The sequence below is a fragment of the Diceros bicornis genome, chromosome 10, assembly GCF_020826845.1.
Source record: "Diceros bicornis minor isolate mBicDic1 chromosome 10, mDicBic1.mat.cur, whole genome shotgun sequence".
NCBI classification, from domain to species: Eukaryota; Metazoa; Chordata; class Mammalia; order Perissodactyla; family Rhinocerotidae; genus Diceros; species Diceros bicornis.
Window position 1 is genome coordinate 50,144,621 of NC_080749.1, and position 21,361 is coordinate 50,165,981.

A 21,361-nucleotide genomic window follows, 5' to 3' on the forward strand; every position below is an offset into this window, starting at 1 on the left:
GAAACAAAGCTGACTCGGAAAAGCCTGCATCTGAAAGTGATAAGGACAAATGTGGGTGCTAGCCCCTTCCTCCTCCAAGATGGTAGTAGGTCTTTCCTGTTTCTCCAACTCAGGCATGCCTGACTCGCTTTTCACCACCTGACCTCCTGCGGAGATTTTTTTTTCCCTGTTGCCTTAGAGTTTGTATCTTAGAGCAGCCAACTTTACCAAGGTTGTATTTTACACAGTCTATATTTCTTCGTATTGGTCAGTGGATTTTGTTGCCCCAAGGGTTTTTTTTTCCACTTGAATTTTCAATTTCTCTGACGGAAACATAGCTGAAATAAAGAATACTTCTTTGGATTTTTGATCTTTTTGTAGTTATTTCATTCACAAGAAGTTATTGTATACAATTACAGGATGTAAACTCTATAACGTTTTCCAAGATCATTTAGTTTAACTCATTCATTTCACAATAAAAATTAAAAATGAGGCCCAAAACAGGGGAAGGGCTTTCGAAGGCTTCATAATTCTTACCACATGGGATTTTTTTGATACTTTTTAATTAATATTTTTATTGGGAAATATAACACAATTATATGCTGAAATATAAAGCAAAGGTAAGTATAATAATTACTGAACAGACATATAATCACTAGAGCAAAAATAGAACAGTGCCAGGCCCTTCCCAAATATACTCTCATATCTGCTTCTTGACGCAACCACTAGCCTGACTTTTTTTTTTAATTCTGGTAAAATACACATAAAATAAAATTGACCATTTTAATCATTTTTAAGTGTACAGTTCAGTGCCGTTAAGTATATTCACATTGTTGTGCAACCGTCACCACTATCCATTTCCAGAGCTTTTTCATCATCCCAAACCAATACTTTGTACCCATTAAACAGTAACTCTTGGGATGGTCTTGATTAAAAATTTCGCAGATTTTCTGGAGCGCTAGTCTTTCCAAAGATAAAAAGGTTTAAAGCAACAGAGTGATTTGTGCACATATCACTTGAAGGGAGAAAGGTAGGAGTAGAACATTTGAAGCTACTTGTGGTTTGAGGCTATTTTGACATTTAGAGGATTTTGAACATCTGTGGTAGGCTTGAAGGAGAATGAAGGCTGAAACTGATACTGTTTTTATGTGGGAAAAAAAAAAGAAAAGAATCCGAATGCCTAGCGCTGGGAAGTGCCCATGAAGTCCCCTTTCAGGAGTGCTCTAGAATCAGAGCATACGCTGCACAACACACTCAACTAGGTCTTAAGGCTTCCGCTTTGGGTCCTAAAGTTGGAGCTAAATCCCTTAGTAACTGACTCCAAACAAACTACAGCAGGATGTGCTTTACAATTTAAAAACAGAATTCTTAGCCCCAGCTTCTCAGCCTGTTATTACTCTGAGTGAAGTAATGGAATGTTCACAACTCCCCCATCTGAGTAGTTTTTCATCACAGATAAGAATTGCTATTTTTCTCTTGCCAACTCCATAAATAACAGAATCTTTTCTCCTACTTACAAAGTCTAGGAGCAGAGAAAGGCCCAGACAGGGAAACGGTTAGTGAGAATTCCAGGAGGTGCAAGAGAAAAGATCACTTCAGCTGGGCTGGAGGTGTTAGGTAGAAGAGGGGATGTGTGGAGGGCAGTGGAGGCTGGCAGCAAATACCACCCTCCCCTCACACCCTTTCCTCCCCAGAACATGTGCTTTTAGGGGAAACCTATTACAGTGAATACCAAAGGTAGCCTGTAATCTGAACAGGAGAATATCCAAGTGCATGGCCATATTCTTATAATACTATTTATCTTAGATATAAGTATATGTACGCTCATGTGAATACAAAGAATCAAGACAACTATCATGTCATTATCATGACAACTCCATTCTGAAATATTTTCCCTCTGCATTTATTAAACCTAGGCTACAAACTTAACAAAAAATGAAAAGCCAAAGGCAATTACAGGCCACACCCATTCTGGCTTGAGAGACTGTGTCCATGTGTTGTGCTATTCTGAAAAATAAAGCATCCCCTCTCAGGGATCTGAGGTATCAATAGTCTCTAGGCTGAAGTAGTTTGCATTTGAATGCCTGGAGAAAATAGAAATTCTGTTATATTTTAAAAGGAGTTTCAATTCTGCTAACCCACAGAAAGGTCTGGACTTACCACCTTCCTGATTACTACTAGTAAGTTTCAATTTTTCTTTGAAATGTAAAATAACTCTACTGTTCTCCAGGACTCTCAATTTCAACCCTTGGTCATTACCAAGTCACCGTTTCTCCTGTACTGCTCAAGGTCCATCAGACTCCAAGTCTTGTTGCCTTTACTTCTTAAAAGATTCTTGCATCTGCTCTCCTTTTTGTTCCCACTGCCACAACCCTTTCACTCATCAGACGTATTATAATAACCTCCTGTTTCTCATCTCTTTATTTTTCAGTATGTGTCAGACTTCTTCATTATTAGAGTCTCTTCTTCAGCAAAACAACCAACCCAAACCCATAATTGTATTTTCTTTAAGCTCTTCCATTTCTAAAACTTGTTCTCAAGCCAGTCTTCTCTTACCTCCCCCATATTCCATCATTATTACTATCATTGCTATTATTATTTTTTTTTCTTTATGTGACTCAGATTTTGGCCATTTAAGCTAGCAAGGAGTCAATTTGGAAATACACTTTTCAAATTTGATACTGATGAATTATGGGCCCAAACCTGCTTCCTGAGAAGGAATGAAAATATATAACAAAAATCTGGAGTGCAACAGAAGTGGTGAAAGGCATCTACATTGCTAAAACAAAATGTTTTTTGCAGGCAAAATTATCAGCATGTAGCTAACTCAAGATCTAATGGAAAGAGACAGATTCAGTGATATTTGAGAAGACCTCCGTGTCAGAATAAGGCCTTCACATTTTTAAACTTGAGTTCAAGTTTCTCATTCATTGTTGCAGTCACCATCTTGACATGGTCGTTTTCCTTACTTATTTCAAAGTCTCAAAGACTTTGCCGACAGAGTGAAGGCAAAAGTCATCTATGATACTACAATATGATTCATCAGGAATAACAAATAAACTACCCTCCCCATATTTGATGGTCAGGTTTTGAGTACTCTGGGCCAGGTCTTTATTTTTCTGCACGCTGTGAGTTTTTGACAAGTACATTTTATTTCAAGAGGTAGCCAAGGGCTGGATTTTGAATTCCGTTATAGAAAATGCTTAATTCTCAACAATCAGATGATAATTTGCAAATATATAGGTAATCACTTTCTTTACATAGCAGCCAGAATAAACTTATTTTTTTTTTTCTTTTCAAAGATTTCATTTATTTATTTATTTTCCCCCCAAAGCCCCAGTAGATAGTTGTATGTCATAGTTGCACAGCCTTCTAGTTGCTGTATGTGGGACGCGGCCCCAGCATGGCCGGAGAAGCGGTGCGTCTGTGCGCGCCCGGGATCCGCACCCAGGCCGCCAGCAGCGGAGCGCGCGCACTTAACCGCTAAGCCACAGGGCCGGCCCCAGAATAAACTTTTAAAAACAGAAATCTGCTCTGTCATATCCCCTTTGAGTAGAGCCTCAAGACCTTGAACTGGCATACAGGGCCCCAGTGGCCTGGCCCCCCTCTGCTGCTTGCCGTCTCCTTTCCTCTGCTCTGGCAAGCCTGGTCTTCTTCCAGTTCCTCCAATGGGGAGGCCTCGGAGCTCTTGCACGCTGCTGTTCCTCTTGTCTAGCTCTCAGCGTGGCTAACATCTACCTGAACTCCAGGTCTCAGCTAAAATATTACTTCTTCAAAAGGACTTTTCCTGAAACTTTCTTCCCCAATCCAAATTAAGGCACCATTCTTATATTGTCTCATTGTAGTTTGTGCACTTTTTTCAAATCTCTTAACACAAACAGTCATTGTAGAGTACACTGAATGATTCTTTGAGCAATGCCTATCTCTTTATATCAGCCAGATTTGATCAGAGAAATAGAACCACCCTGAGTAATGTCAAAAGCGAAATTTATTATAGAGATTAGGTGTCATGCAATTGTGGGTGCTGGTGAAGAAGTCTCTATGGAAGGCTGTTGCCTTGCCTCTGGTGGTGGGCCTGAGGTCTCCACAGGTCAGCAGGACTAGCAGACAGGGAGAAGCTCTAGGCATGAAATGGGGAGAGCAAGGACAAACAAGAACCCACGAGGACAGCTAGAACCCACGTGCATCTCACACCACATCTGTCTTTAATCTGTTCAGGCCGCTCTTAACAAAATGCCATACACTGGGTGGCTTATAAGCAACAGAACTTTATTTCTCACAGTTCAGTAAGTTGGGAAGTCAAAGAGCAAGGTGCCAGTAGATTCAGTGTCTGGTGAGGGCCAGCTGCTTGCTTCATAGACACCATCATTTCCTGTAACCTCATGTGGTGGGAGGAATGCGGGAACTTTCTGGAGTCTCTTTTATACTAATCACTTCCCAAAGGACTCACCTTTAAACATCATCATGCTGGTGATTAGGTTTGAACATATGAAGTTTGAGGGGACACAGACATTCAGTCTATAGCAACCTCAACCTTGATGATGTGGGAAATGTGCTGCAGAAGCTGGTGCCCTTCACCATGGAGATGCACATATGTCTGGCCCAGGACTCACAGAAGCTGAAGGAAGAGATCAGGCAGGAGTTGCAGGCCCGCTGCTGCCTCACACCAACAGGGTGACCCAGCGGATGGTGACAACGTGTAAGAGGGCAGCAGCACCTGGTGCCTCTCACCAGCTTTCGGAGCTGCTGCTCCCTTTCCCTCTCTCCTCCCAAATCTCATGAAGATATTTCTCATGGTCAACACTAAACCAGAACCATACACGAAGGGGAATTCTGAGAAACATGGTTTCAGCTTAGGTAAATTGACACAGTACAAAACTACGCATTCCCTTGCTGGTCTATAAGTTTCATGATGGCAGGGAACATATTCTCTTTGTGCACCTAAAATGGTTTTCAATACACAATAAGTCCTGAATAAGTTGTAATTCAAAGGATGAACTTTTTTTTTTTGGTGAGGAAGATTCACTGTGAGCTAACATCTGTTGCCAATCTTCCTCTTCTCTTGCTTGAGGAAGATTAGCCTTGAGCTAACATCTGTACCAACCTTCCTCCACTTTGTTTGTGGGATGCCTGCCACAACATGGCTTGATGAAAGGTGTAGGTCCGCGCCTGGGATCTGAACCCGCGAACCCAGGCCACTAAAGCGCAGCATGCCAGACTTAACCACTACACCACAGGGCTGGCCCCCAAAGGATGAATTTTTTAATGAACAGATTATGTTTTTGTGTAGGAACAAAATGAATTTGTTCATTAAATCATTCTTTGAATTATAGCTTATTCAGGAGTTAACTGTAAATCGTAATTGTGTAAAATTGCAAAATTGACAAACTTCAAATACGATGCTATTTTAGCAGTGCATTTTATAAATTTAACCACTGTTGGTCACCTAATAATTGGTGCAAACAAATTTGCAACTACCTCAAATTATTTTGGGATATACAGATAGAAAGATAAAATTAATTAATTTTAAAATGTCACTATAGGCAAACGTGGCTGATCCTTTTCTTAATTATAACACGTTTACTTTTAAGAAATCAGAAAAAAAATGCTTTGGCAATTCCTTAGAACTTTCTCAAGATGTAATTGATGGCAGAGATTACCTTTAGTCAACTGCAAAGCACTGTTTGGAACTAACCTAAACTTCAACAATTGTGTTGAAAATTAGGAACCTTTGGTGAGAAAGGGAATCAGAGAAACAGAAACTGTCCACACTCCTGTTCTCAGAATGCCTGGGACCTCCCAAGGAGCTGTGGTGTGAAAGGCTGACTGCCTCTCTCTACTTGACTATTGAAATCCCTGGGGATCTTGTGGTCCCCACCCAGAGCTGGCCTTTGGCACACTTCATCTTCAGTCTTGCCAAGTCAATGTTTGACAACTTTTGGGTAACAAGCCTTGCTTAATTGTGCTTTGGTTTAGCAGGACGCATTGAAGACTGTGACTGTACAATTTCCATGGGTGAAAACTGAAGAAAATGCCTACTAGGTGATGTGTTTGTTTTAGTAACATTTAGTTTCTAATTTTAGAAAACTCCCCTAATTTTTTCTGACTTGCCAGTGCACCAAAAGAGAAGGAAGGGGAATCACATGGAATTTATCCAGTCTTAAGGACTTCAAAGAAATAGTTCGGATGTCAGTTCAAGCAGGGGATGATATTTTGGGAAAAAGAGCCTAGTGATGAACATTGAGTTGTTATATCAGCGTTAGGCAAGTTTTAAACAGAGAAAGACCCTGGCACATCATCAGCTTTCAAATTGCTATTCATTTAATCATTCATTCATTCCACTAATAATTTTTTAAGTGTCTACAATATACTAAGTGCAGGTTAGGCCCTAGGAGTATAGCAGTGAGTTAAACAGATATAATCCTCTGCCCTTATGGAACTTCAAGCCTCGGGGGTGACTCAGTTAATAAACAACTTCACAGATAACTGTATAATTCTAACACAGGGTGCAGCGAGAGGGGTCTAATTTAGCCTAGGGCTCAGAGAAGGTCTCCTTGAAAAAGTGATATTTTATTTACTTTCTCAGATACTTAATAAACCAAAGTGGCAAAATTAAATGGAAATGTTTAAATGGACACAATTAGACTCTCCTTTTAATTCCATACATACATACACACATACATAAAATAGATGCAAACTTTCTAAAGAAATTATAAGCAAATTGAATCTAAGATTTGTTAATAACAATAAAGTAGTACATATTCCAGAAATAAAATAATGATCAATAGCTGAAATCTGTGGACTTGTCAATGTTGTTCATCACATTAATAGATTTTTTTTTAAATGATAATTTCACTGGCTACTGAAAAAGCATTCTAGCACAGAAAAATGCTTAGTAAATTAGAAAAATCAGGAAATTACTAAACCTAATGAGAGAAGGATATTTTAAAAAATTCTTCGGGAAATATATTTAATGATAAAACATTAAAAGTAATTCCATTAAAGGTAGGAGACCACAACTATTTGACACTGTCCTAGAAATCCTAGTCAATGCAATAAGAAAAGAAATAAGCAATATAAAGATTTGAGAATGTACCAGTTAGACTAAACATGACTCAATCTGTTGTGGTTTGGATATTAAAAAGTTAACCACATTGTCCACTTCTGAAAGAAGAGAGAAAATTGTCATTATTTGCAGATGATATGACAACCTTATCAAAATCCAAGGCAAGGAATGGAAAAACTATTTGAATGAATAAGATCATTCAGCAGAATTTTTTTGGTAAGATAAAAAGACAACATGAAAGAACTCAACAGTATTTCTTTACACTAATTTTTTTTATACCAAGTGATTCATAAGAGCTGCAAAAAATATAAAATATCAATAAATTAATTTTTCAAAAGTTAAATTTTTATACAGAAATTATAAAACTTTCTTGAAGGACAGAATAAGAAAATTTTAATAAATAGAGATTATTTTCAGGGATGAAAGGACATGCTTTTATAAAAATATCTCCTCAAATTAAGCTATAATTTAATAAATTCCAATAAAATCTACGAAATGATTTTTCAGCAAACTTGACAACCTGAACCCCAAATTCATATAAATGAGTCAAAGTACATGAATAGCTAAGGCAATTTTTGAATAGGAAATACAGCAGTGACATATTTCTTAAACAAGGAAAGAATCAGCATCCAAAAGAAAAAAATGTGGTAAATTTGACTACATTAAAATTGAGATGTCAACATAGTTAAAGACAATGTGAGCAAAGTTAAAAGAGAAGCAATTGACTGGGAAAAGTCTTTTCAGTAATAATAATAATTAGCAAAGGATTAATATTTATGTTATATATAGAACTTCTATAAATTAATAGAAAAAAGACAAAAGATATGAACAGGCAATTCACAAGAGAGACAATCTGCATGACTAATGCATTCCTGAAATAACACACAACCTCGTTAATCTTAGGAAAACATAAATTAAAACAACTCTGAGATACTACTATTTTTAACTCATCACAGTGGCAAAATTTCAGAGTCTGAAAATGTCATAATTGGTCAGGATTTGGAGAAAAATGTACTCTGCTGGTGGGAATATAAACGGATATAGACCTTTTGAGGAATAATATGGCAGTATCTAGTAAAATTGAAAGTATACATAACCTACAATGAACTAACTTTATGTCTCAGCACACACACTAGAAAAATACATATATGTGCAAAAGGAGAAACATCAAGGATGTTCAGGGAAGCACTGTCAATATTAGTAAATAAGTGGAAAAACTTAATGGCCATCAATAAGGGAATGGATGAATGAAATGTATTATATCCATGCAATTCTATACTCAGTGGCAGTTAAAAAGATCTTTAAATCTACAAATGTCAATATAAATAGACGTCAAAAGCAATGCTGAAAAAGAAAAGCAAGAAGATTGACAATACAGTATGCTGTTATTCATGTATGTTAACCATATACAAAAGAAAACAATATTACATGCATTTTATGTTTATCTTTCATATATGCATAGCATTTAAATGCAAAGGCATGTTATACGTGTACATGTATATTATATATACACATATTTCTATATGGGGAAATACGTAAAACTAGGTATAGGTCAACGTAAAGCTATTTGAGAACAGACTGGAAGGAAACAGACAACACTTTAAACACACCAGCAGAGAGCAGTCTAAGGAATGGGGAGGAAATAACCATGGGGATAAAGGTTTAAAGGAGGCTGACCTATGTCTGTAGTGTATTATTTCTTAAACTAACAAATAAAAGACTGAGAGTCAGTGAGATAAAATGTTAACAATGTTTAATTCAGAGCGACTGAATAAGATATTTGCTATGTTACTTTTTGCAAATTTTCCTCCTTTGACTCTCTTAAAATTAAACACAATTTTAAAAAATGTACTTATAAATTCCTTCTCAAACAATGTAAACACACAGGTCAAAGGCCCAAAGTGTCTTTGGAATTTTCTTTTCTAAAGATCTCTGATTAGACTAATCAGGTCATCACTCTGGTTAGGTGTGAAAAGGAAAATAGAAGAGAAAATCCAAAAGCCGAGTTCATTACGGGAATTCCCTGAGTTCTTTTAGAAAGATCTGATTCCCTTGGTGGTGGGGGCAGAGGGGGTAGGAGAGAAACGGGAGAAAGGTTATCCCTAGAGACTTCTCCCTGTACCCCTGCAGACTCCTCCAACTGGCAGAGCATAGACATGATGCGTTAGTGAGCAGAGAGAGTAAATAACAAATGAAGCAGGAGGCGGCAGCTCCCTTGAGACCCAGGCAAGACGTCCTTTATAAGAATATTACAACCTTTCTGTGTAAGACGCCAAAAAGGTGAAAAGCTCTGGTAAGGCATGATAATGGTAGGAGAGGGAAAGACAGAAGTCCACCCTTCCAGAAAGTCTTCTTATGCTATGCCAGTCCATGCTATCTTCAAACTCTGAACAACAACAGTAGACTACTCAACCTAGCATCCATCATATATTGTTATAGGATTATAGAGCCACTTAGAGGCCAAGAGAGTTTTGGGCCACTTCTATTTCTTTGAGGCTCCAGCATATTAAAATGATGAAATAACAAAGTAAACTTATAATAATTGTATTATATGTTAAGTGTTTATAATGAACAATAATGTTTTTAATGCAAATTATAATAAAATGTAAGTATGCTAGCTGTCACAAGTACAAATCATGAAAATAATATCAACTTATTGTGTCCTATGCAAGTCTGTTCCAATGATGGGACAAAAATGTAAAGTTCTATAATGAATGTCTTTGTCTTTTAATCCTGTTAGTTTCTCTGTGGCTATGTAAAACCTCAATAGAAAATAAGGCTAAAAATCTGCAATTGAGTTCCTTCGTGAAAAAGGGGTCAGGCCCAAGCAGCTTGCTTTTGCTATCCCTCCCCTGTCCCCTTGTTTTAAGTTCTGCTCACGGGGGACCAGTTGAGAGGAATGACTGTGTCTTATAAGCCAAGAGGATGAGGGGAACAAGAACAGGACTTTAGCTGGACTAGTGGTGGAATCATACAAACTACAAGTCAACTAGATGGAAAGGTCAAGTTCAGAAAGGGTGACATAAAGCAGGGAGGGGCAGGAAGATGCCATAAGTCCAGGCAGGTGAGATACTCAAAGGAGAGACTTATGTCTGGTCTAACTGCCCCTGATAGAACCTAGTGGTTCATGGAACAATGGTGGGGTGCAAAATAAACGAGTCGACTGAACTTTAAACCCCCTTCTCTCTGCAACTCATGGTCTGATCACCATGTTTTATTCTCATATTGCACTTCTCTAAAGCCTTTTGGTTCTAAGTCTTTACAACTGTCATGTTAACATTTACTTTGAGAAATTATTGAAAATGTGCCACTGTGGGGGAATGTGCTCAAAGACAGTGGTGGCTCCCCCATGACCCTTCCACTCCTGAAAATACGTACACTGCCATCAAACCAAGCTTTTGACTTAACGTCTGGGGAAGGCAATGGCAAGGATCCTATACTTGGATTAATAGAAGAGGGCTTAGAAAGAGGCAAGAGTGAAAAAACTGGGAGTTCTGGACAAATAGAGACAAAAATCCCAAGCCAGAGTTGGTGAGCTATGCAATGAGGATCTAGGCATTGGGCACCAGCAGTTGATGGTGGAGCTTGACATTCAGCAAGCTTTCCCTATATCCTTATAGCTCAAGTCCAAAAGTAGTCTGAATGTGATGGGCCTCGTGTGCAAGTGGAGGAACCATACAATTCCCATAACGTACACATCCCTTACGAACTCATCCAAAGCAGAAAATATACCACCAGGCCTATTAAAGGTGCTCCATTAAAAAAAAACGTGTTATTAAAAGTATAATAAAGCTCTGAGGGGCCAGCCCGGTGGCACAGCAGTTATGTGCGAGCGCTCCGCTGCAGCTGCCCGGGGTTCGCAGGTTCGGATCCCGGGTGCACACCAACGCACTGCTCGTCAAGCCAGGCTGTGCCAGCGTCCCATATAAAGCGGAGGAAGATGGGCAGGGATGTTAGCCCAGGGCCAACCTTCCTCAGCAAAAATGGGGAGGATTGGCATCGGATGTTAGCTCAGGGCTGATCTTCCTTACACACACACACACACAAAAAAAAAAGTATAATAAAGCTCTGAAGTGTCAGAGCCTTCAGGGACTGTGTATGAGTAGATTGTTAGATATTCTGGCCAAAGGGTCTTCATGGCCATTTTTCATTTGACACTATTTTTTTCATTCGGAAACCCAGAATGGTACACTATTACCAAGAGCGAATGGAGGAGAAAAGCATAAGGCATTCCACGCCCGAGAGATAATTTACAGGTTATGACAAAGAGAAAGAGAATAAAAGCCTAAGATGTTCTTCAGTCCTGGTCTGTTGCAAGGTCAAGAGAATTGTTGCATGCTTGCTACTTTGTTGTTCTCTCCTCCTAATGCCCCTCAAATGAGAAGGAAAAGTTGCACCTGATGTCATCACTCTGTTGGGAGGCCTGTAACATCAAGGGAGAGAAGAGAGACCAAGCTATGTCGCCAACATTTCAATCTGATGAACATTTTTGTCCCTCCCTTCTAACCTGGAGCAGTGGGACAGAGGAGGAAAGTGGGAGAGAGAGAATAGTGGGAAGACCCTCCAAGGACCTAGACAAGAGAAAGGTCTGCTGCAAAAGGGGAAGCCAATGTGAGTTCCATCTGATTATAATTTAATATAATCTTAAAAAGAGAATAAAATCATTTTGATCAAAACAAAAGAAAACATAAAAGCAAAACTATTTTAATTTACTTGGACCCTGGTAAGAAGAAAGTCTCCCTTGACCTTTGGCTAAAAAGTCCTCTAAAAAAATGTGCAGCTCAAAAAGGAAGGCTGTTTTTGCAGGGAAAGTTGCTTTAGTCACAGAAGAGTTAGTTGCTAGTCAGAGTTTAACAGAAAAATCCCCTGCAAGTCTGAAGTTTCTCCCTCTGTGTCACTTTGAGTTGCTTCCATCTGGCACCAACCCCATTCAGATTAATCAGTGTGAGAGGATTTGAGGCTATTTCTGTCCATTAATTTATTCATTTCTAATTTTTAAAAACCTTATAAACAAAAAATTAAAGCAAGTAAAGTCCAATGATAGTAAAATGTTTAAAAAATTTTTTTCTAAGATGATGTTTTATTTTAATAGGAAAAATGTCTCAAAGAGGTTTGTTTAAAAAAATTCATGAGATCACCTGATCTTTTATCAAGTCACACATTTTTTCCTATGAAGCCATTGAGACTATGTGCTAAATTCCAAAACTTCTTGTGGAAAACTTTCTCCTCTTGTCTCCCTCCAACGTGACTGTGGACAGAAAGGAATTGGGTGTGATAAAATATAAACGCATTGCTGGAATTTAAATTCAAGGAGGGTTCCATGAGCTAGGCCTGATGGCCTGGTGGTTAAGGTTCAGCACATTCCACTTCGGCAGCCTGGGTTCTGTTCCCAGGCACAGAACCACACCACTCATCTGTCAGTTGCCATGCCGTGGCAGTGGCTCACATAGAAGAACTAGAAGGACTTACAACTAGAATATACAACTATGTACTGGGGCTTTGGGGAGACAAAAAAAAAAAGAGAGAGAGAGAGAGAGAGAGAGAGGAAGATTGGCAACAGAGTAGCTCAGGGCAAATCTTTCCTGGCCAAAAAAGAATCAATTAAATTCAAGCAGGGTTCCAGCTGGAAGAAACTGCAGCAGTCAATTAGATCAACTCTGGTTCTCAACTCTGGTTGCAACATAGAATCACCTACTCAATATTATTCCAGTCTTTTATTTCAACTTAGCTTTCTTAAAATACATCTTTGGTTATTTCTTCTATTTCAAATCTTGTCATCTACCCCTCCCATCCTACCACCACTGCCAAATTCAGCCAGGGACTACCTATAGTTCTTAGGATTGACTTTCATTCCCTATCCTATTTGGAATCAACGTCTCTCTCCTCTCTTCATCTTTTCATATGAACTCCTACAGAGTTTTTCAAGACTCTCTTCCACTTCACAGATTCAAATGCTATAATACTTATCCTTTCTAATGCAGAATGTAATTAATAACAATCTGCATTTGTTTTATTATATTTGTTTTCTTTTTAAAGGTTAATATGTTTATTGTAAAATAATTTAAAATATTAAAACTTTATAAACATAAAAAGACATAATAGATAATACACAGAAGACACATATAAGAAAAGAAAATGTTCAAAGAAATGCAAAATTATTTAAATGTTATTTTCTTGTGTATCAAAGTAGCAAAAACTCTTAAATGTATAATGCCTAATGAAATAAAATAGGCATTCTCAGGACTTTGGTGTAGGACTGCAGATTATTACCACGATTTGAAATACAATTTGACAATATATATCAGACGCCTTAAATACATTCATTTCCAAAATCTAGCATTAATTATAAAATTAATTAAAAAAAAAAGTCAGCCATATCAATTTGCATCTCTTATCTTTCCTTTACAAATTTCTGCTCCTTTGTCATAATAGCTATGACTCTGGGCATCCTATTAGGATTTTAATAAATGTTGTATGATCTTTTCTAGTTTCTATATTACATCACTTTTGGAGGTATGCATATTTTCTGAGTCTTCATCAAAGAAGAGTCCACATTTACTTAGGCTGCAAAGTGAGGATCATAATAGTACCTACTTCAAACTATTATGTACATTAAATGAACTTTTATGTGGAAGGCTGGGGTTGACTAGCTGGTTGGAAGATTTCTATCAGTTCATTCTTTAATTGAAGCCCAATTCTTTTTTTTTTTTGCTGAGGAAGATTGACCCTGAGCTAACATCCGTGCCATCTTCCTCTATTTTGTATGTGGGTCACTGCCACAGCTTGGCTGCTGATGAGTGGTGTAGGTCCATGCCCAGGAACCGAACCCAGGCCGCTGAAGTGGAGCATGCCAAACTTAACCACTAGGCCATGGGGCCAGCCCTGAAACCCAATTCTTGATTATCTGTGAGGCTGGTATGATGTAGCTAATAGTCTGTTTTCCAAATTGCCTCACATTGCAGTGAAAAGTAATCATGGACAAGTCGCATTCTGAGCATGCTGTATTGCTGGGAGCATGGTGGAGACTTTCTGGAGAAGAAAAAAGTGGAGAAAGGCCAAGGCATTAAGGGGAGACATTTCCCTGTTTTTGCTAGAGAAAGCTGGCATCAAAAGGCAGGGAGCAACCAACTGAGACTGGGGCAGTTACCCCTCTATTTGGAGGCTGGTCTTCTGAAGATCATCCAGGCGAGAAGGAACCACTGAGCTATGAACTTAGCTGTCTTCCACAAACTGTCTCAATTTTAGGCCTTATTTGCCCTACTTCATGGACTCTTCTAGCATTCTGGGTTGGGGCAGATTTGTCCCATCACAAAGGACCTATAAATATATATTGTTCCTTTTCATCTATCCCAAGTCAGCCCCTTTTAACCTAGTTCAGTGAACACAGGGTTGGACTTTTCCAAAAGAAACTTGAGTTGACAATTAGAAGAAAAAAAAATCTAATACAATCAAAATACACAGAATGGGCTGATTTATAGAGTTTCTATTAAGATTTTCCCTCCATCTCTACCTCCCTTCCTCTTTTCCTTCCCTTATTGTTTTTGCTTTTTACCTTTTCATTTAATGAACTTGTTGAGCACTGGGCAGTGGGAAATCAGGATAAACAAGAGGCTTGACTTTCTTCCTCTAATTTAGTGAGAGTTGAGCCAAGCGGTGGCTTGACTGCAGCACACCAAACCCGAGAGCCATTTTCTAGCTTCACTCCTAGATATGCCAAGGCTCATTTCAGCTCATTTCAGCCTATGTCCCTCTTTGAGGTTCTCAGTATCGGTTCCACCTAACTTCTTTTTCTGAGACGTTTGTGTAGTAGCTCAGCAATGTACTCGCATTACTTGTAACTGCCACCAGGTGGTGTCTAGTGCTGGAGTCCATAGTTTATATACGTTATTTATTTTAAATAAATTTATGGCGAAGTCAATTTTGTTTTCACTATAAAAATGCACCCTTAAAATAAAATGTAAAGGGTTTAACCATTCACTAACCACTAGATCTTGCATAATCACAACAAACATTTGCATCCTTCTTTATAATTTACAAAGTCTGTTCACATTAATTATTTCTTTTGATTTTTCCAGTAGTTCTTTGAAGTCAGTATGGCGGGTGTTTTTATTTGTTATGCCTTGGCGATGACAGAAAGTTTGGGTTATACGGCCAAGGTCACACAGGTATTAAGCAGTAGGATAGGGATGTAAGGCCTGGTCCTCTGATTTTATATCCAAGCTACTTGTTTAACATTATGCTGTAATAACATGAATAGAGAAGAAACACCAGGTACAGGGCGTGTAAACATTGAATTAAAGCCGCAGTATTATAAATCTCTACTCAATTATCATCCTCCTTATTGCTTTTAGGAAACCGTCGAAGTTATGGTCCAGGTGTAACATTCACATTTTCCACTCATTGTATGGCTGGGAACCACAGACCATGCACCTGTCTACTTTGCAGTTTTAGGTGAAGTGTCGATTGCCATTGTAAACCTTCATTTTCTCTCTCAGCTCTATACTCTTTCTTTTTTGTCTTATTTTGTACAATAAGAGACTGCCCCCCTTAGTTTATTTCCTTGAACAATAAAGATCCCTAAATATGACATACATCTAAAACAATTTTAACACATGACTGTTTCTTCACCAGTAAAGAAAAAAAAATTTCCCTAGTAACCAAGTTGGTACGTTCTCTTAGGTATCTCAGCTATTGTCACTGAACGCTCAAATCTATCTTTTCTTCTTAAAGGATCCAAACCAATTTTTTTCCTTATGGGTGACCTAAGGATTATTTAAAAATAATTTTAGAAAGTAGTTAAAATGTGATTTCTTTATGACCATCCACCAGTGGACTAACTCTTGGAAAGCCAGAGAGATTACAAGTGAACTTAGGAAAAAAATGGTAGTCATAACAATTTGCATTTATTGAGCACTCAGTGATTAACAGACACTCTGCTAATCATTTAAAATTTCTTATAGCTCATTTCATCTTCACAAGAACTATAAACAGTAGATACCTTTATTATCTGCATTTTCCAGGTCGAGAAATTGAGGCTTAGCGAAGTTAAGGAGCCTAAGACCAGAGTAAGCAATGGGGCTGGGATTTAAACCTGGGTCTGCCAGAACACAGATCTAGATCCACCTGACTAAGTGTGCTCATCTTTAGGCTTCTTAGGCTTGAGGATAAGCCAACCTGATTCTTTATTCTTCTCACTAATTAATAAGCATCCCTATCACACTCCTTTTGTTTCTTCAACCATCACCACTCGACCTTTGCATTCTAGTTTATAATACGGAAAATCTGTACAGGACAACTCCGGGAAAGAGGAGTCTAATGGATTCATGCTAATGATTTGCTCTATAATGCTGGGCTTTTAGGGAGTTTTGATGTCAGTAATTTACCCTCCGTATTCCCATAATCTTAGGACGTGGGTGAGAAAAACACCTCATGACAGAAAGAAACCCTATGCCCATTAGCTGTTTCTCCCCGTTCCTCTCATTAACTTAAAAATGAAAAGAGGAGCTATCAGCATACAGTATAGCTCACAGAATCTCATGAAGAGCTGAACAACTAGACCCTAGGATGGGCAGGAAATACAGGAGCCGTGGGAGTCTGAGCAGAAGAAACGGATGGACATTTTCTTCATGGTGATGGCAACTGATGCTCCGCACTCACATCTTCCCTGTGTGGCTGCTCAGGTGTCAGATTCCAGGCAAGGAAACTCAAAATGGTCTAGATTGGCTTCTGTGTATCCCCTCTAACTGTGACCACCAGGGGACCTCTGGTCAGGGATGTTAGTCAGAAAAAACAAACAAAGAACAACAACAACAACAACCCAGATGTCCAACACATCGTTGGTCTGGGGGAACAGTTTCAGCAAAGATACCATACTGCATCAGGGAGTGAATGGGTGGTGAGAAAGCAGACAGTACAGGAAGTCTTACCCTTTCAACAAGTCTGTGTGAAGGGAACAGGCAGTAAATTGACAGTGTGAGGGGTAGGGGTGGAAAGGCTTTTTGTGTTTGTTTGTCTTTAAAATATGGTGCCCTTGAACATGTTTGTAGGCTGAGACACTCGGGAGACAAAAATAAAGGTAATTTTAATGGAGCAAGTCACAAGAGAAGGTAGGTGGGACTGAAGTTAGGAGCACAGGAGGAGAGCTTAGCTTTGAAAAGTAGGAAGCACACTTTTCTAAACAGAGGGAGGTTTGCAGAGTGAGGGGAAGGGAAAAACTTTCAAACTGATGGCTTCTATTTCTCAGTGAAATATGACACAAAGTGATCTGGGGATTGAGGGGTCTAGGAGCAGGGACTTGAGGTAGGGGGCAAATGTCTGTGACACCTGCTACAGGGTACAGTTCACTAAGGACAGCAGAGCAGGGGAGAGGTCCAATCAAGCTTGAAACCACTGATTGCTTATTTTTTCTTTTTCTTCCCATTGTCTACTTTTTTTTTTTTTTTTTTTTTTTTTACATTTTAATGCTTGTTGCTCTCTCTCCCAGTGGGTGAACAGAGAGAGAAAATAGAAATGGGAAACCAAATGTTGCAGGTCAGACTGGATGGCCACACTTTAAAATTTCTGCTCAAGGTTGTTAGATTATCATTGGTCTTCCGTCATCTGTGCTTCTCCATCATAATCCCTAGACCATGGATGTTGGTTTGTTTTACCACTCTCTAGAACCTGGAGCCTCTGGTTCAGAAGATGAGACAAGAGTGCAGCACATCTTCCCAGGTATAACTTTATCACACAAAGTGTGTACCAGGTTGGCAGTACCTAAGTACCAAGTACCAAGAAAGGCAGTTTATATCATTTTAAGGCAGAGTTGTCATAACAGCTAAACAAAAATGGCATAGAGACCATACTCATCTTCCATACCTGCAAAGTGCATCCTCGGCAAGTCAAAATAGTTCTTGATTTAAGGCCAGGTGACCCTGGGGGAGATGTCAAACAAGATCTGCCTCCTCTGAGTCCTTTACAAGTGAGCCTCCACTCTTGGCTTCAGAATGCCTTGAACCCAAACATCACAGACCTTCTAGATAGCACAGCCAGAACAAAGAGCATCATTTCAGATCGCACTCTGATCAAAGAAGCCACTGGAGGATGTAGGAACTAGGTCAGGCAGATCTGAGTTAGAACCCCTAACCCAACCACTTCCTAACTGTGTAATTAGGCAAGCTACTTATTCTCTCAAATCCTATTTCCTCATAAATATGAAGAAATAAGAGAGTAATTTGAAGATTAAATTAAATATGTGGATGAAAGCATTAAATAGTGAGCCTGGCACATGTTAGGTGTGCAACAAGTGCTGGAAAAAATGGAACATGATACCTAATTTGATTAAAAGTTGCAGGTGGGGGGCTGGCCCCATGGTGTAGTGATTAAGTGCGCATGCTCCGCTGCTGGCGACCCGGGTTCGGATCCCAGGCATGCACTGATGCACCGCTTGTCAGGCCATGCTGTGGCGGCGTCCCATATAAAGTAGAGCAAAATGGGCATGGATGTTAGCCCAGGAGCAGTCTTCCTCAGCAAAAAGAGGAGGATTGGCATGGATGTTAGCTCAGGGTTGATCTTCCTCACACACACACACACACAAAAATTGCAGGTGGGATCACTCTTAGAATAATCTAAAAGATACTTGTGACATTCCTCTGTGGATACAATGTAACACAAATTCAAAGTATAAGGGAGTTACTCTGTTTACCAGAAAAAACAACAGCAACAACAACTACAAAAATAACAAACAAATAAATGAAAAACCTACAGGTTACTGGCAATTCATAAAAACAGGTCTGTTCTCCTAAAGACTAAGAATGCGATTCAAATTGACAAAGACATTGTTTTTTGATAAAGCAATGAAAGTAAATACAAAAAAATATTCGAATACCCCCATCAAACAACACTGTGATTACCTGAAACCACTGTTAACAAACCCTCGTAACCTCTCAATGCCATTTCTGTCCTTTCTACGTTTCTTTCACTAATGACTCCCCATGAAACTCAGCTCCAGTGAACTTGAATTTCTTGTCCTGCACTTGTTTTACCAGTTCTGCACTCTTTTTTCTGTGTGTGTGTGAGGAAGATCAGCCTGATCTAACATCCGTTGCCAATCCTCCGCTTTCTTTTTGCTGAGGACGATTGGCCTTGGGCTAACATCCACGCCCATCTTCCTCTACTTCATATGGGACGCCACCACCGCATGGCTTAACAAGTGGTGCCTTGGTCCGTACCCAGCATCCGAACCTGCGAATCCCGGGCTGCTGCAGCAGAGCACATGAACTTAACTGCTACACCACCCGGCCGGACCCCTGTTCTGCATTCTTGCTCAAGTCATTCCATCTCTAGAATTCCTTCTTCTAACCCTACCCACAACCCTACCGATTTCCTCATCCTTCAAAACTTGATCAAATCTCACCTCCTGTGTAAAGCCTTCCTCCTTCCGTACCTCCCCAGAGGGGTCACTCTCTGCTCCAATATCCCATCGTACTTTGGCCAGCTAGAGTGGGCCTTTGTCATTCTTGTAGGCTTCTCAGCCTCTGAACCCTTCTCCTATTTTAGCCTGCACTTGGACGCTGAAGATGCTCATATGCTTTCCCAGCCTCCCCTTCAGTTTAATAAGGACATATGATAGAGGCTGAGCCAATCAGATGCGCTCACTGAGCTTCCGAGTGGAATCTGGTGGTGTGAAGAAGCAGTTACCATGCAGTCCTCCAGCCATGGAGGGTGGTGCCTGTGGAGAGCACTGCGTTCCGTCTCCCGGTCAGTGATGGCAGCCATTCTAGCAGTGGTGGCAGCTGCACACACTGAATCGTCTGTGCCCTGTGGAGGCCGTGGCAGGGGTCTTCACCAAACTAGCTCCACGGCATGATTTGGGGCACTGCTCATGGCTGATCATCTCCAAGCCTGATTCTCCAGATTTGCTGGAGGTTTGAGCCTAAGAAGAGGAGATTTCAGCATAGTATAAAACAGGAAACAGCTTAAAATGGAACACAAGGTGTCTCTGAGAATTGCTCACTGCTTGTCTTTTTCCTCAGAATCAAGCCACCAGCCATGTTAGTAGGCCTTCTTTCTCCTAGGTCTCTGACCACAGAGGGATTTGTGGCAACATTTTTGGATGTTCCAATGTTCAGGGGGTAATGCTGACCTTTGGGAGAGGGGCAGAGATCCTAGGATAATCCCACACAAAGAAGAATTGTCTGGCATCTCATGCCGCTGTCACGTGTCCCCTGGACATTCATGTAGGTAAAAATAAATCCAGTTTATAGTTATCTGAACTTAGAATCTGACTCTGTTTTACATATAAAAATAAAATATTTGGGAAGTTTTGAGGGATGATTGCATTTAGTTTGGAATCTCCCCAAGAATCATTCACTATGTAGGGACATCACATCTGGATGGCAACATTGCTCAGTGCGACACACAAGGGTTCAGAGCACAATGGTCACCATCGCATTTGCTGGATTCTATGACTAGCACAAGCTTCTGACTCCTTCCTTATGGATTCTCTAGTGTCTTCCTGGCCAAACATTTGCATATTGAATACATATACATATTTTTACGTATTTCATAAATTACTTCTTATTTATTTTTCCTTATACTATAGGTATGGAAGTATATTGGATTTTTATAAAAGATTATTTGAGTTTCATTTCAAAATAGTCAAGGTGGCAGTCTAAATTACTTATAAAAATGAGGTGTTTGATCTAATAGGGTCACAATGGCCCAAAAGCCCTCCCTTATTGTCCCACAATCCCCTCCCACCTGTTTGTTACTCAAGATCCATTGGTGTAGAATTTAAAACGTTATTCAATTTTTTTAGATAACATATTTTTCTTCCTGTTATATACATAAACACCTTTAGAAAATGGCTCTATTCTTGCTAAGGTACAACCATAACATCTTGGGTTGATGCTGAATGAAGGTTTAAGGGCCCATTTCTAATGCTGATAAAAGGGGGTGGGATAGGCTTTAAAACTAGCAGGCTCCTGGGAGCTCAATTCTCTGGAAACTTTATTGGGTGTAAAGGGCATATGGACACCCAACCCATGCTCTGCTCTTAATGACCTCGTGAGGGAACAAACCTTCCCTTCAACCCCACATGCTTAAAAGAATTTGAATATACATTAGCAAGGCATTTGAGAAAGAGAAAAAAAGTTGCATTATATCCTATTTTTCTGTTGCCAACCATCAAATTCCACTTGGTGAACTTTTGAGCAGAATGAGCTACTTGGCAGTCGCCTCCTAGCGAGACCACGGAGAGACTCCTCAGGACAAGGTGTCCTCAGCTTGAGTGCCGATTTCCGACGAAGCCCTGCTCCAGCCAACAGGGCCCAGAGG